The sequence below is a fragment of the Poecilia latipinna genome, unplaced genomic scaffold, assembly GCF_001443285.1.
Source record: "Poecilia latipinna isolate Pla-1442-1.1 unplaced genomic scaffold, P_latipinna-1.0 Scaffold2925, whole genome shotgun sequence".
Taxonomy (NCBI): domain Eukaryota; kingdom Metazoa; phylum Chordata; class Actinopteri; order Cyprinodontiformes; family Poeciliidae; genus Poecilia; species Poecilia latipinna.
In genome coordinates this window covers 13,628-28,968 of record NW_015115541.1, presented here as the reverse complement: position 1 = coordinate 28,968, position 15,341 = coordinate 13,628, and positions in this window count along the sequence as shown.

The following is a 15,341-nucleotide window of genomic DNA, read 5'->3' as shown; positions in this document are numbered from 1 at the left end:
TAAACACAATAAGAACATGTTTAATCTGTGACATTGTTTATTAAAATGGCACATTTATGATGTATTCAAATTAAATACTATTGGCACCCTTAATGGTATTAGCGATTAGGTTATGTATTCAGCAAGTACTTTTACTTTTAATATTTTTAAAAGCCAGTACTTTTTTACTTTTACTTAAGTAAAATGTTAATGTGGTACTTTGACTTTTACTTGAGTACTTTTACTTAAGTACATTTTTTGAGTACTTTCTCCACCACTGCTTTTAAAGGATGAGGACTATTCTATTATAATAAAACAGATGCTCAAAACATCAATCCAGGCTTTCTGTGAAAAAAAAACAAAACAAAAAACAAATATAGAAGAAAGTGATAAGTTGCTAGGAGCAAAACACCAATCCTCTAGTTTAACAGAAATATGCAGACAGCAGCATCTCTTAAAGATTGGTATTATATCTTAAACTGTAAATTGTTTATTGGCGAAAGCATGACATAACATGGAGGCAGCAGAAACACAAAGGAAGAAAGCTGCAGAGGAAGTGAAGGTTTGAAGGTGACCCTGAGACAGGGTTGTTCATTTAGGCAGGCAAGCAGCAGAGCAGTGACAGCCAGCACCTGAGCAGCGCTGGACCCCTGGAGAGAAGCACTGTGGCAGATGGAATAAGAAAATTTAGATTAAACAATCCCATGCTGCAGAATGTCACCATGTTAATGCAGTTTACTTATCAGAGGAGGTGTTAGAGTTAGAACCTAAAGGAATGGAAACATGCAATGTAGTGTAAACTGGAATGAAAGTACAGTAATTTTCAAATAAGGTATTGAACTGACTAAAATTTAGGGCTCAATATGCAGGTAAACTAAATCAAATTTATCCATATATTATTTTACACATGTTTAATTTTGTTCAGAGTGATTTATTGGCTGTTGGACCTTTTCTTCTACTCATTTGGCAAGATGTAGGGTACACCATGTAGAGGTTGCAGATTCATGCAGATGCCAATAAAGTGACTCTCCATCTACACACACTGGACCAAAATGTGAACCCAAGTCCTACTCTAGCTAACTACCACTCTACTCTCCAGTCCAAAGACAAATATGTGACATTAAAAAGAATGAAGTAATTAAGAATGAAAGTCAAAGCTTCAAAGGTGGTTAAATGTTGTTTAAAGTCTGATAATAAATGATATGAAGTACATAGAACACATAAGAATTTACTTTTCAGCTTCAAAAGCAGATTTTTAAAAAATAGTTTCTAAATATCCATGATGTACTTTTATGATTTGCCAGTGTCTTTAATCTCCAGTTTATCTACAATGAAAAGAGAGGCTACACCTCCAACTTTAAAAATTGCAGTGGTCACAAGTGAGCAAATTAACTTTATCCAAGTTGATTTATTCAGTTTATTAAGTTGTCAAGGAATGAAAACCTAAAGCAATCCAAAATAAGATAAACTTCAATTGCTTGTGAACAGGTTACACAGTTAAGTTGGAGATGCAAACTTCTTTTTCAGAGTATAATTGATCCTGAAGCTTCGATGTTCAATCATTAATTCATTTCAAGTGTCTTATGTATATTTTTTGCTAATTTAGAAAAGCTTTTAAAACAGATTAACCATAAATAGTGATTAATTCCTTTTTTTTTTTTAAATACATGACCACATAGTCTATTGAAAACTGTGAATGCAGTTGAGGGTAGGAGATGCAAATTTTAAACATTGATTTTATCTACAAAAACAGTTTTGTTCAAATTCCTGGAAAACATTTTATTTTTCCTGCTGCCTGAAGCACAAAATGCTACCATGTTGTCCAAAGTCCCCTTATGATTGGCTAATTAGGTCCTGTTGACGACTCACTCCCCAGAGGCTGCCAAGAGCTGAGGCAGCTGAGTTCAGGAAATCTAGGAGAGAAACAGAAAACGAGAAGCAGCAAAAATCTGCCCAAATCACCTGGTTTGGTAGCCATACATGTTTTTCTCCTACACGTTGTGATTTTTAATTTTCGTGTGACGAGATGCATCCACCCCTCTGACATGTTTAGTGTCCCGCTGTCATTGTTGTATAGAGACAAAGCCTAAAGATAACCAAAAACTTTCTTGCTTTAGTCTTCATGCAGAAGAAAGGAAATGTGAAATAACCAAAGTCTATTTATTATCAATATTAAATATTTATTTAACCAGACAAAAAATATATCTTTCACAAGGGTGATATGACTAAGAAAGGCAGTAGCACACATCATGTTGGACAGACAGGACAAATAGGGAGCAATACAATAAATAAGCAAAACTTATGATTCGACCATAAAATGTTCCTTCCACCGTACCAAAATATACTTCTCCTGGATCTCCCTCCTCTCCAATCTTCCAGCATATCACAAATATGTTGAGACGTTTTTTTCTTCTTTTTTTAGCAGAAACCTAAAAATGTATTATTCCACAGGTTTGAAATTTACATCACTTGATAATTTTTTATTAGATCATGCAGTCCTCAAATCTAAACATTTGTCATTTTTTGCAATGCTTTTGTGTGCCCAACATAAAAAGTTACCACCAAAAGAGGCCAAATAGGCTCACACCAATTAAATCCCAAAGTTCAGAGTCTAGGAGGACGACAATAACACTTCTGTTTTGTTGTTGGCTTAACAATGAGTAAAGAAAAAAATGTATTTAATCAACACATACACTTTTATTGTCCAACTTGAATAAGAATCTAAAATTTACAGAACAATAACCTCATGCAAGCTAATGTAAACTTGGTTGTATATCAAACTGTTTTTTGTTTGTTTTATTATTTGTTTTTTTTTCCACATAAATGTTATTTTTGGTGCTGGTAAAAGCCTACAAAAACATTTTTCAGGAGACGACAACCACATGTAGAAACCAATCTTGTCACAATAAAAGAAGTCAGAGGGACCACACAGATAACCAAATCCATCTAGATGGTGTAGTTGATTTTTTTTTTTTTTTCCACGTTTGCCTAATTCTTCACTTCGAGGACATGGTTGCTCTTCAGAGCGTTATGACTTTGTGGCCAAGTCAGAGAGGCTCTTTCCATTTGGACTGGTCAGTCAACCGTCTGATGTATTACATCTTCTGATTACCCCCCATCACGGTCACTGATAAGATCCCAGCAGGAGCAGGACTTGTCTTCAAGTGCCTGCACTCAGTCTGAATGCCATTAATTCAGCAGCAGACAGCTGGGACATAGGTAGGTGTTTGTACAGCTACTGAAATATCAGTATGTTTTGGTGAAAGATAACAAACACAGGTCCAAATATAAATCGTAGGCTAAGAAAAAAATATAAATGAAGCAGAAAAACAAAAAAATAGTTGTAACCTTACAACTGTGCCCCTTGGAAATAACCAGAGATATATATATATTTTTTTAAATCTCACCGTTTGCTGCTGTTGCATTTGTTGAATGCAACCACGATTCTGCGATCACTTTGCTTTATTATCACCATCCTCATGCCTTTATTTTATGACAGAGCCATTTCTCACCAAGACACACTCTTCGAACTAATTCATTTTCCAGAGGGAGAATTTATCTTCCATTTCTAAACACAAACACAATCAGATTTTCTTTCCAGTGAAAATGAGGGAAAAAAGGCTTTTGTTTCCAGAGAATGTGTTTTAGAAAAAAACTGTGGCATATTCCTGATGATCGCGTTACGCTTCTGAATATACACAGTCTGCATATAAAACATGGTGCTGACTGATGCATTCATTTTCTCTGCCACTTGATAGATTAAATATTATCTTAATGTTTGCCTGTTGTTTGTAATATTAGGGTTCCAAACCTTCACGAAGCAATAGTTAATATAAAAAAAACCCCAAAACTTTAAAACATTTACTGAATGAAATTGGTTTTTCAACATTGATGTAGTCGTGTAGAACATAGCTTTTAAAATAACTCGGATCATAATTTGAGCTAAACAGTTTTGTCTGCTCTAATCGAACTCTAATTTGATTGTCTAAAAAAGGTCTGGTTCATTTGGGGAGGTTTGAAGGGGAAATAAAACTGACGTGAAAACAGCAAACTAACTAACTAAAAACCTAGGTCTCGGTGGGGTTGAAGTGAACTCTGGTGCGGTTCAGATGCATATGTGAATGCCAATGCAGACTTTTAGTTATCAGCTCATCTTCCCTCCATCTCACACCACCAACCTCTCAGGCAACTTTTCTTTCTTCACCCTCGTTTCCTCCAGAGGGTTCATCCAGATTTATCATTTGCTGTCAACATGTCTCCCGAGGCTCGTCGTCCCCATGAGCCTCTTCTTTAACTTCCCTTCAGCTGCTAAGTAAATAAACATCCCATCTTATTTTAAAAGGTGAACCCCTATTGTGCTCAAAGCAAAACGTCTTAGGAGCTAAGAGGTGTTCTTTAGGAATTATGTAACTTCTTTTTATCGACTGCTTGATGAGAAGTTAGAAACAAAATTTAGGAAACTATCATTCAGAACTATGATTTCATGATGTAACTATTTGCTGTTGCACTGCATTTTGAACAAAATTTGTTTTTGATTTTAATAATTGTGGTCCTATGATCTAACAATATTTGCTAGACTCCCTTGCAATCCACTAAGCAGCATCAAGCATCTGACATTTCTGCCCTTTTAATTGCTCTACAATCATCCTTGCAATCTGTGAGTGTTTGGGTTTTAGGAAGGTGATGAAGATAATCAGCTTTGTTTTATGTAGACTAGATATGTAGACTGCAAACTAAACAATCTGAGCAGGAGGAATGAGTAAAACTGGTGACAGAGCTCACCAAGTGGGTGAGGAATAAAAGATGTGCTGCTGCTTGTGTAAAATTGTACTTTTCTAAATATGGCTGTAATGTCTCGCAGCTTATTTCAGCTTGGAGTGTGCAAAAAGATTTGATAATTTCTCATGATCAGAGGGCACATCTGTACACGATGACCGCAGAGGGTGAATAACTCTGCTGCACCCACAGGTCACTTTGCATTATTGCGGTGTTAATGTTGCTTCCAGGTTTGGCTTAGATCATAATGATGTCATGCGAAACTGCAGATTAAATTGACATCATTTCATCCAGTGTGTACGGGTTAATCCAGTTATTTTCAGTTTGACATTTCTGACTTCCATCATTCCTGTCACATTTCATCTGATTCTTTTACAATCAGGGTTGAACAATTTCGTTAAATCTAACTAATATGCATAAATTGTGGAAAATAGGCTCGAGTGATGGTTTGATAAGGTTTTATGGAAATGTGAGGAAGTAGAAGTTAGACTAAATGAAGGAACAAACTGGCTGCCAGCCAGTAGTTTTACTCAGACAAATGCCAACACTTTTCTGTCAAGCAAACTCTAAACTGGAGCCAGTACTGAGAGGGCAGTCTGTTCCTCGGTTTAGAGAGAAATAACCCCTTTGACATGTTTTCAGTGTAAATACTTGGTTTTGTTTTCCAGCAAATTTCTTTTTTTTTTTTTTTTTTTGGCTGTGGTTTAACTTTTTACATCTTTAGATGTTTTTTTTAAACAATCATGTTTTTTTTATATGTTGCTAGATGGTTTTTAGTGTAAATTAATTAGGATTATGTTACTGTTGCGACTGGGAAGTAAGGAGATCATGACCATTGTATTTGCCATATTTATGTAAACATAGTTAACTTATACTTAAAGTATAGAACAGTTTAAATGTTTACAGTAAACCAGATTTTACAACTGTCAGATAATTAATGTACCAATAAAACAACTATAGTTTCAACATAGATCCTTGTATAACTCTTTCTGCAGACTAGAAAATGTCTTCTCAAACTGCAAACTTTTAATACATTGTTCAAATGTCAGTCTGAAAAAGGATCTCATTTTTCTGCCTCCTGGTGAGTCCAGGTAATCAGATCAACAAAGAAATGGACTCAAAACATATGACTGAGCTGAGCCCAAAACCTGATCTGTGGTGTTGTTCGCCCAGGGCGCCAATGAGGCTAGGGACGCCTCTGATTGGACTTCAATGACTTTCACTGAAGCTACAACTAACTAACATACAGTTAGTTCTGTAGCCCTGTAGCTGATAGTGCAAATAAAACCACTTCACTTTTTGTTACAGAGACAATAATCAATAAAATGTGAATTCAGTCAGCGATGCTTCAACTGAGCTGCCATCAACAATGATGCAGAATTTCAATTCTGCTGCAGCTTTTAAATTTTGGTATTGAACATTTGTTATTACTGGGATCAGACAACTAAAAACATAATATAAAATTAAACAAAATAGGGGTATTATGTAAAGGTTTTTTTTTTTTTTTAATTCTAATTGTTTTAGGGATATTCCACAAACAAACCATGAACGTTATCAAATGATTTTTAAATTTGATGAATCATTGTCACATTTCTCAAATGAAAGCAATTTTCTTTGAGCTAATTAAATGAGGAATGATACAAAAAATAAAGATCAAATTGTCCCCCATCAGGTTTAGATGTTTTTTTTTTTATATTTGTTGATCACTGGCACCATTCTGCCATTCAGCTGGACCCTGAAAAAACAAAAAAACTTGAAACACTCTACAGTCAGTGCCCATCAGTCTGTCAGTCTTGTCTCGTTGGAAAGACGCATTCCTCTCTGTCACCACCTGGAAATGTCAGTCAACCTGCAAATAAATACAGATACAATTAATAAACATTACATTTAAGAGTAGAACTCAGTATATATAAGCACCATGTTTCTATTTAGTGTATCTGCAGACCCAGTCAAGATCATTATTACAACTTACCAGTTTTCCTGACTTTTCAGTAGTTTGAGTGACTGGTTTTTTTTTCTGCTGAAAGACATCATGACAGTTTTCTTGAATCTCTCCCAAGAGAATAAAAACTGCTTACCTCCTATCGATTCCTCCACTTTACTCCTCTTTCTTATTCTGCGGACTCTTCGCTTCTTGCTGACCATCTGTATGTCTTGCATTTTTCACCTGCAGATAACAGTTATCTGTAATTATTTGCAACGATGCAATGATCAATAAAGCTAATATAAAATAGTTTAAGATCGTGCCGGCTGAAACCGGAAATCACATTAACATAAGAGGGTTTGAGTGCAGAAGTCAGCGGTATGACGATTAAAGGAGATGGGATAGGAGATGGACATCGAAATGTATTCTGAGCGGGGCATTCATCCAAACTGCTGAGTCATGCTTTTAATACCAGCACACAAACAACAAAGCCAGAATAAGTCGGAGCAAAGTGACACAGCTTCTTCAAACAGTTTACACACATATATTTTTGAGTCGAAATGATAAATGATGGAAAACTCTGAAATATTAAAGAACAAGGTGTGAAGAGAGAAAAAAAGTGACTCCATATTTACATCTGTTTTCTTTTTCAGATGTGTTTCTTCTTCATTTCTTGGCACAGAAACTGACAATTCAGTCTTTTCACAATATGAAATTAAAGTAAGACTTCACAGAAACAGTTTGTGAAATCGATTGTTCATTGTACTAAATGGATCGTTTTGATTTTGTGGAAGTAATTAAAAAGCAAATATCCAAAGTGACATTCCTTTATTTTGATACAATTCCTTCCAGTCTTGAAAATCTCCGAAGCTTACGTAAATATGTTGGCCTTCACTTGACTGTCTTTCATAGTAACCAATAATTAGAATTTTCCAATTGTTTGTCGATTCATAGACATCTAAAAAATACATTTAAGCGAGTTCAAATGTGAAATTTAACTCAACTTGTGAAACACTTTTTGTCTTTGTCTTGATATGTGTGGATGAAAGGGGATCAAAATGCAAACTGGTAACCAGGAGATAATAATAAAAAAAATGGTTTTAAATTGCAAACTTACAAAAAAGACTGCAGGGAGCCAAAGAACAACATGAGACAAAAGGAGTTTAACAGGAGGAACCAGCAATGAGTGGATGAAAGAGAGGTGGTTAAATACAGAGAGAGAGAGAGAGAAAAAGAGAGAGAGAGAGAGAGAGAAGGAGAGAACAAACAAGCAGAGGAACTAGACATCAATCACGCCGTACTCTTTTAACCAATCAGGAAATTCAGCTGCAGAATTAATCTCGTTTACACAAAAATGTCACAATTTGCACAGAAATATTAGGTTAGCACTGTTAAGCCCAATTTATAGTTTATCTGCAAAAACAAAAGTTGATTTAGGGTTTAGTAACTCTAACAATTTTGTGGCTGTGTTGGGCTGAAGTTTCAGTGATCTATATATGCAGTATATTAGAGGACCAAATACTGACGCTTCATAACAGCTCGATTGAAACCCATCTTAAACCCAATCTATAACATTTAGGGAGTTTTTCCTTTTCTTAGTGTAATATAACAGTTGCAAATGTAACATGAATGACAAAATAAAAGCTCACCATTTTTTATTCTAAACAAAAACCATAACTCAGTAAATCCACATAAACATAACTTACATCACGTGTTCTGTCAATATTTGTTATTTGATCTAGTTTAAATACGTTCCTGTGGATTAATAAAATGTATGTTTAGCAGAGAGATTCGTCATGATAAAGTGGGGAGAATTTGTCACTTTGCTGTGTGGGCTTTAACAAAGCCTGCTCTACTGTGTTTTCTCTCTATGGTGTTTTAGCTTGTTTTCACTTTCAAGCAGCTCCTCAAATAAAACCGGATGAAGTGACTGGTACATGGCGAATGTTCTGAGGGTGTAAGAGGGACTGGGAGTGTGCTGAGAGGGTTACAGGGGGTAGAGGGAAAAAAAAGAGACGGAAATAGAGTTGTTTGCGAGTTTATTTTGAGCTCCATTACCCCTATTACAGATGAGTATCCACTCTCCACCCTCCTCTAAATGTTGAGGATGCAGGTGGCCCACTGAGGAAAGCACCTATCAATCTCCTGCTGGCCATCCACCTATCTGTCTGCCCATTTATTCATCAGCTCATCTGATGACAATCCTCGCAGTCCGTTCCACTCTTCTTCTGCCTCTCCTCCATCTTTCACATAATCAGTCCATCAACAGATCCATCTGTGCACCCATCTAGCAATTCATCACCCCACCCATTTATCTACCCGTCATTCATCCATTGTCTATCATCCATCCATCCATCCATCCACCCATCTATTCTCACACAGTCCTACTTCCATGTGTTTCCAGCTGCTGCTCCTCGGTTGTTTGAAGTGCCTCACATGAACACAATGAGCCGCAGCGCTGGACCTCCAAACGGATAAATGCAGAACAGACGAGCTCTTCGATCAATATTTAGAGGAGTCTGCATTCATGTGACTCGATAATCCTGTAAGAGACACTTGTAGTAAATAATGAACCATCGTTTGAAGGAGCGGATGATGGAGTTGATTACCAAGAGCGATAAATCTAGTAATTGAAATGGATTGGTGTTGGGAGGAGTTTCCTTTTGAAACAACAATCACCCAAAAAAAACAATGAAAATAAAACTGGTCAGTAAATGAAAATTTGTGAACATATACACAGCGAGAGAAACTGATAATAATAATAATAAAAAACTGTTTTAAAAATGTTCTACAAAATAAAGGTATATAGACAGGAAAGTGAAGGAATGAATACATTGAAATTATGGGGGAGAGGAGGAAGCACAGTATGCCGCTCTTCAACACACATTCTTGGATGCAATGTTTTTCTTATTTTAAAGAGTGGCTAAGAGAAATTAAAGGGTAACATTTTCTAAAATGAGAATATGAAAAGAGCGAAAGACTAGAAGGGATTATATTACACTACTGCTCTGTCTACACTAACATGGATTTATTTCAAAAAAACACTTTTCTTAAAGTATTTTTAAGAAATAAAAAACTTCAAGAAAAGTGTTTTTTTTTTTTTTTTGCAAAACCCAAATGTTTTTTTAGAAACCCAAAAACATTTGGTTTTCTGCAAATATTTAGACATAATCACATAGCTCATGTCATCACATGCTAAGTATTGCTCTGTGGGTAAAACACAACCACAATCACATTGTTTTCTGTTGAACCTATGAAACATTCAAGTAGTAAACATAAACAGTAGTAACAAACTATTTATTTGCACTTCGTTTAGCATTTGGCAAATTTCAAATTGTGGGTGTACTTACTTCTTTAGCAATTTTTCCAATTGACTTTATTTTAGTTACATAAATGTGATGATGGAATTTGTTGTTTTTGGTACATTTTTATGGTGGATATAAGCTGCCACTTGCAAACAAGCCAATCCAGGAGCACCATTAATTTCCCCTGTTACTGATTGCCTGTACCTCCAAAAGCAGAGATAAGCAATACTATTGGTGTCCTTATAGTAATATATATAGTTAGTCGGGGCCTTTAGCAAAAGCAACAGTTAACTGAAGACAGGTGTAGTAAATAATAAACAAAAAAATTGTTGCAAATAAAATACAGGAATAAACCTTTTTGTCTGGGAACAATGGAAAGCAAAACCATCTGAAGGATGATGGAGCCTGAAGATTTTTACAATTGTGACTTTTATTACTCTTTTATCTGTCTAATTCTGAACTTTACAGATGTGGAAAACAATGTTAATAAAAAAAACCTGTCTGGTTTCTTTCTGGCATGTCCTCCTGTCTCGACAGAGAAGGTTTCCAGCTGTCTGCGGAGCAAAATGTAGCTGATAATGTCGAGGAGAGGAAAGACAAATGCAGAAGGAAGAGCTTAGCTGCCATTGCCTGACACCCCTCCAGGCCAACCATTAGCGAGCAAGAGGCAATCACCATTTCATCAACGTTCACCGCACGGCCTCTCCCCCTCTCTTTTTATTTATGTCTTCTTTCTTTTCAGTTGTTTTTCTCCAACTCTCATTTTTATTCTGTTTTCATCACCTTCGACGAGCCCTTCTCTCCTCCCTTCGGTTGACTGTGGTGGTGGACATATCTCCTCATCAGCCGCTGTATGAACTGATGAATGCTGATTTGAGTGAGGAATACAAACCCACTGGGAATGCGTGTGTGTGCGTACGTGCGTGTGCATGTGTGTGTGTGTGTTTCTGTCAGGCATGTGTGATGTATATGGAGCCACCTGAGGGCGACCTGCTGCAGTTCCAGCAGCGGTGTTACTGAGGGATAATGGATGAGGTCTCCCTCGTTTGCCTCATTACAGGTCCCACATAAACGCACCCGTCCTCCACACAAACACACATCCGCTGGTTTCCTGTCACCTCGCTGCCTCTCTGAGAGGCTTCACTCCCAGGCTTATCGGCTTAAACCAGTCCTGACAGTACCAACACCTTGTCTTGAGGGCGCAGGACAATACGAAACAATTACTCCTTTAATTGACAGTTAATTAATCTAAAGTCAATTTGACCTTGCCAGTTTCACTTTGAGATTGAAGGCTGCGTTGAAGATGAGGCTAAGGTGAAAGTCTGATGGCGGGATGAGGGGAGGAGAGCAGGTAGGAAGGGATGGAGCGAAATGATAGACCGCATCGCTACACCTGCAGGAATCACTGACTCTATCTCCTTGTCAGAGTAAAGATATATAGACCTAATCCTGCTTGATGCTAAACATTATGCCTTATCAGACAATTAGCTTATTGTGCTGGCTTGATCACTTAGATGTTAATTATGTTTCTCATCTGAAAATTCAGCAGGGGCCTCTTGGCCACAGATCTTATGTACGTGAGACTTTTAAGTTTCTCTAATTTCAATTAGCTGTTTCTTATCAAATGTTGTTGGATAAAACATCTATGTCTGATCCAGTAAAGCTTCCCCTTGAAACAAAAACACTGCAAGTTGTTCGGGATGAATCTGATTAAGAATATTGCATGTGATCACTGCAGTGCCTTTGGAAGTGCCTGTGAAGCAGAGGCGGATTTAAAAAAAAAAAATTACATAAGGGGGCAGGGGGGCAAAGGAGTGGCAAGAGGTGATGGTGGGCTGTCAATCCTGGACCTGCTTGGTGAGGTGTGTGAAAATCCCCAGTATGTAAATGGAGTCAACAAAATACTCACAAAAACACTTAAATCTATTTACTGTATCATTGCCTTTTCTAAGAAAAGATTAATTTGAAGTACGAATGTAATTTATCTCATCTGTCAAAATAAAAAAAAAGCTCACTTTCTACAAGAGCGTTTTTTTTCTGGTGTATTTTTTCATTTCTGTGGCTTCAGGCATCAGGTGGCTCATAAGATCAAAGATCTCAAGAAATTTAACCTGTTTGGTGAGCTTCCTGTTTCATCATGGGATCGCTAAGAAATGTTTTGAGTGGTTGTCAGAAACAACATTTCAACAAGGATTTTAATGTCATTCTGCTTTTAATGAAACACTGTGTCTTATTTATTATTAAAACCTCTCATTATGTATTTTTCATAGCTGTACTTTTGCATCCATTCTAAGCTATCATGGCATTCATTTGTCATCTTTGGATGTAGTAATTAGTTACATTCACTCATTTACTTGGGTAACATTTTGAAAAAAAAAAAAAACTTTTAGAGATACTTTTCACTTTTACTTGAGTGAGATTATCATAAAGCATTGTTACTCTTACTTCACTAAAATTTGTGGATCCTCCATTAGTAATTTCACTGAATGAAGAACAGACATGTTTTAACCAGGAATGCACCTGACACAGTCACACTTTATGCTAAAGTGAGACCTCCTGTTCGCTCACAAGCTTTGTTGTTTTAAAATGATTTCCTGTCTGGTGAGTTTGTTGAGCTGTAATTTTGATCTTATAGTGATCAGCCAAACTTCAACCCTTAAAACAGCAAACCTAAAACATTTTTCATATTTAGCAATTCACAAACTGCTCTTGTGTTTAGTGAAAGCAGAACTAGCTTGGGAAGTGTGCTAATGCACTTAAAAAAATCACACAAGTGAGTCACTGTCATCAAGCTATTAATGGATGTATAAAACAGGGACGTCTGTCACCTTCAGCGGACATTTCATTTTATTGAAAACTTAATTGGACTTTTACTAAGTGTGTTAGAACATTACCTGGAGAAACTGAAATATGATCTTATGTTTTCCTTTTTATCCCCATTTCATTGCATGACAAGGGAAAAGCAAAGTTTTGGAATGCAGGAGCAGTGAGCTACCCTCAGCTTCAATAGCTGCTTAATTTCTCTACTATTTAGCTCTTGATAAAAAGGACATGTGGCACATTTTTAGGACTATTTCATAAAGCTTAATGGAAAAAGAGGGAAGGAAAGCTCCCGTAAAAGGAGATAACTTACGTTGCACAATTAAAATGATTCTTTATCGGTCAATGACCTCAATGCCCATAAGTGTTTTTCCACCCTGCATGTTTTATGCATTTCCTGACTTCAACACACTTGATTTCGATTGATGGCTGATTAACAGGCTTTTGCTGAACTACAAATATCTGAATCAGTTTGCCACAAAGTTAGAAATAATGTTTTAATCCTTAAATCTGCTTTAAAATTCCAGACATGTTTAGTGTGTTCTTTGGACTTCAAATGCTGTTTGTTCACTACTATGAAGTTTTCACATAACAGCTGTATTTATACTGAGATTAAATTACACACAGGACTAGAACTAGATGACTTTTTACAGCACTAATTACAGAATTAAATTGTATTCGTCTGTGTCAGAGTAAATGAGACTAAATGCATATGCATTAGATTTTATTAGTTAAAAAAATACATACATTTCCTTCCACTTCACTGTTATTCTAATGTTGACCCGTCACAAAAATCCTAATAAAATAATTGAAATGGGTGGCTGTAAAGGGAAAAAATGTAAATAAAAAGTTCAATAGGTATAACTTTAGCAAGGCTCTGTTCATACAAGCACATCTCAAAACACATTCCCTAAGGAGAATATTTTGATGAGGACTCTGCACACGGACTGTGCCACATTCATCCAGCTATTTTTATATATTTATATGGGTGTATATAATATATAACAGCATTTCTAGAATGTTTCACAAAGCTATTGCATGCTGCTATATCAATGTGCATTCAGTACATTTATTCCTAGGCAATCCCACAACCACAAGGGCAAGAGACATTTTTTATTCCCCTTAACCCAGCTTTCTGTCTTCACAGCTGTCGCGTTCATCTTATTGCAAACTAACAGCAGTCAGCACACGTCAAAATAGTATCAAAGCCGACCTCAACACAAATACCACCATTTACATTTGGGTCCTTTTCTCGACAAATGCCATCACTTTTTCTCTATCAAAATCTATGGCATGCTGGGTAAATTTGTCTCCACTTTGTGTTGCTTTGACAAGACAGAACTCCAACTTCATGGCCGACTGAGTTTGTGTGATTAAAGAGATGACAAGCAAAACCATCTGCTTGTCACATCCATCTGTCATCACCCAGCATTCGCCATCAGCCGCACATCACTCAAAAACAACAGCGAGTCATAGAGAAGAAGAGGAGGCAGGGGGGCATACACCACGATGCCTCGGAGTGGAAAAGCTGGATAAACAGGGAAGTTCACAGCTGAAAGTTGGAGAGGCTGTGAGTGAAAGTAAATGAGGGGGAGAGGGTGCAAAGACAGAGCGGAGGGGTGACAGAGAAAACTGCAAGACAGATGTGGGGTTTCTACATCTTTGCTCATCTCTGAACTGACTAGCTGATGGCTCCCTGTGTGATCTTTGCACAAATGCCTGATAGGAAGTATTGTCTTCGTTCCCTACAGAATTCACATCTCACCAAAGTGCCACTTCCTCTACATTTTCTCACTCACTCCTCCCATTTTAAGAGGAAGTGTTCATTGGCACCTTGGTGATTGGTAAGTGTGACAGATATTTCCCCAATAAAGTCACTTCCAGACCTTTTGGGTAATTATTTGGGAAAATTTATCAGAAGTCTTTCAAAGTATGAAGTAGACTACAGTCAATCTTTTACCAAAGTGAGATAAAAAAAAGAGAGAGAACAAGGATGATTGTGAGAAATGCTCTTTTGTAGTGTGTCTAAATGTATTGTATGTCATTCAGTCTGTGCATCAGGTGAATTTGTGACAGTGTCTCATCAGGGCAGTTCAGACCACAAACCAGACGTCCAAGCATGTCTCTTACTTACAGTTGAATCAACAGTTTCAGTTTCAGTGAAAGATGTGGAGGGAAATTTAATGCAATGTTTAAATCAATTTAAATTGACAGTTTAAATTTGCTTTCAGTTGAAAAACTACTCCATAATAATCTATAATAATGCTCTCCTATGTGTTGCTATGGCAGGCCCCAATCAGATTCTCAAATGTTCTTATCAGAACTAAAATCTCTTATATGTGGAAAGACAACAGATGTAATGGAGCTTTACAGAGCAACCCGATTTACTCAGTTCTTACATTATGCCATAATGTAAATTGAGTCATCTTAAGCTCAACATGCTGACTTTTAAAAATTAAGACGCTCTCACTGGTAAGTTTTCTGCTAAACTCTCCATAAGACCTAAATTAATTCCTATTTCCTCAGTAATTACTGAG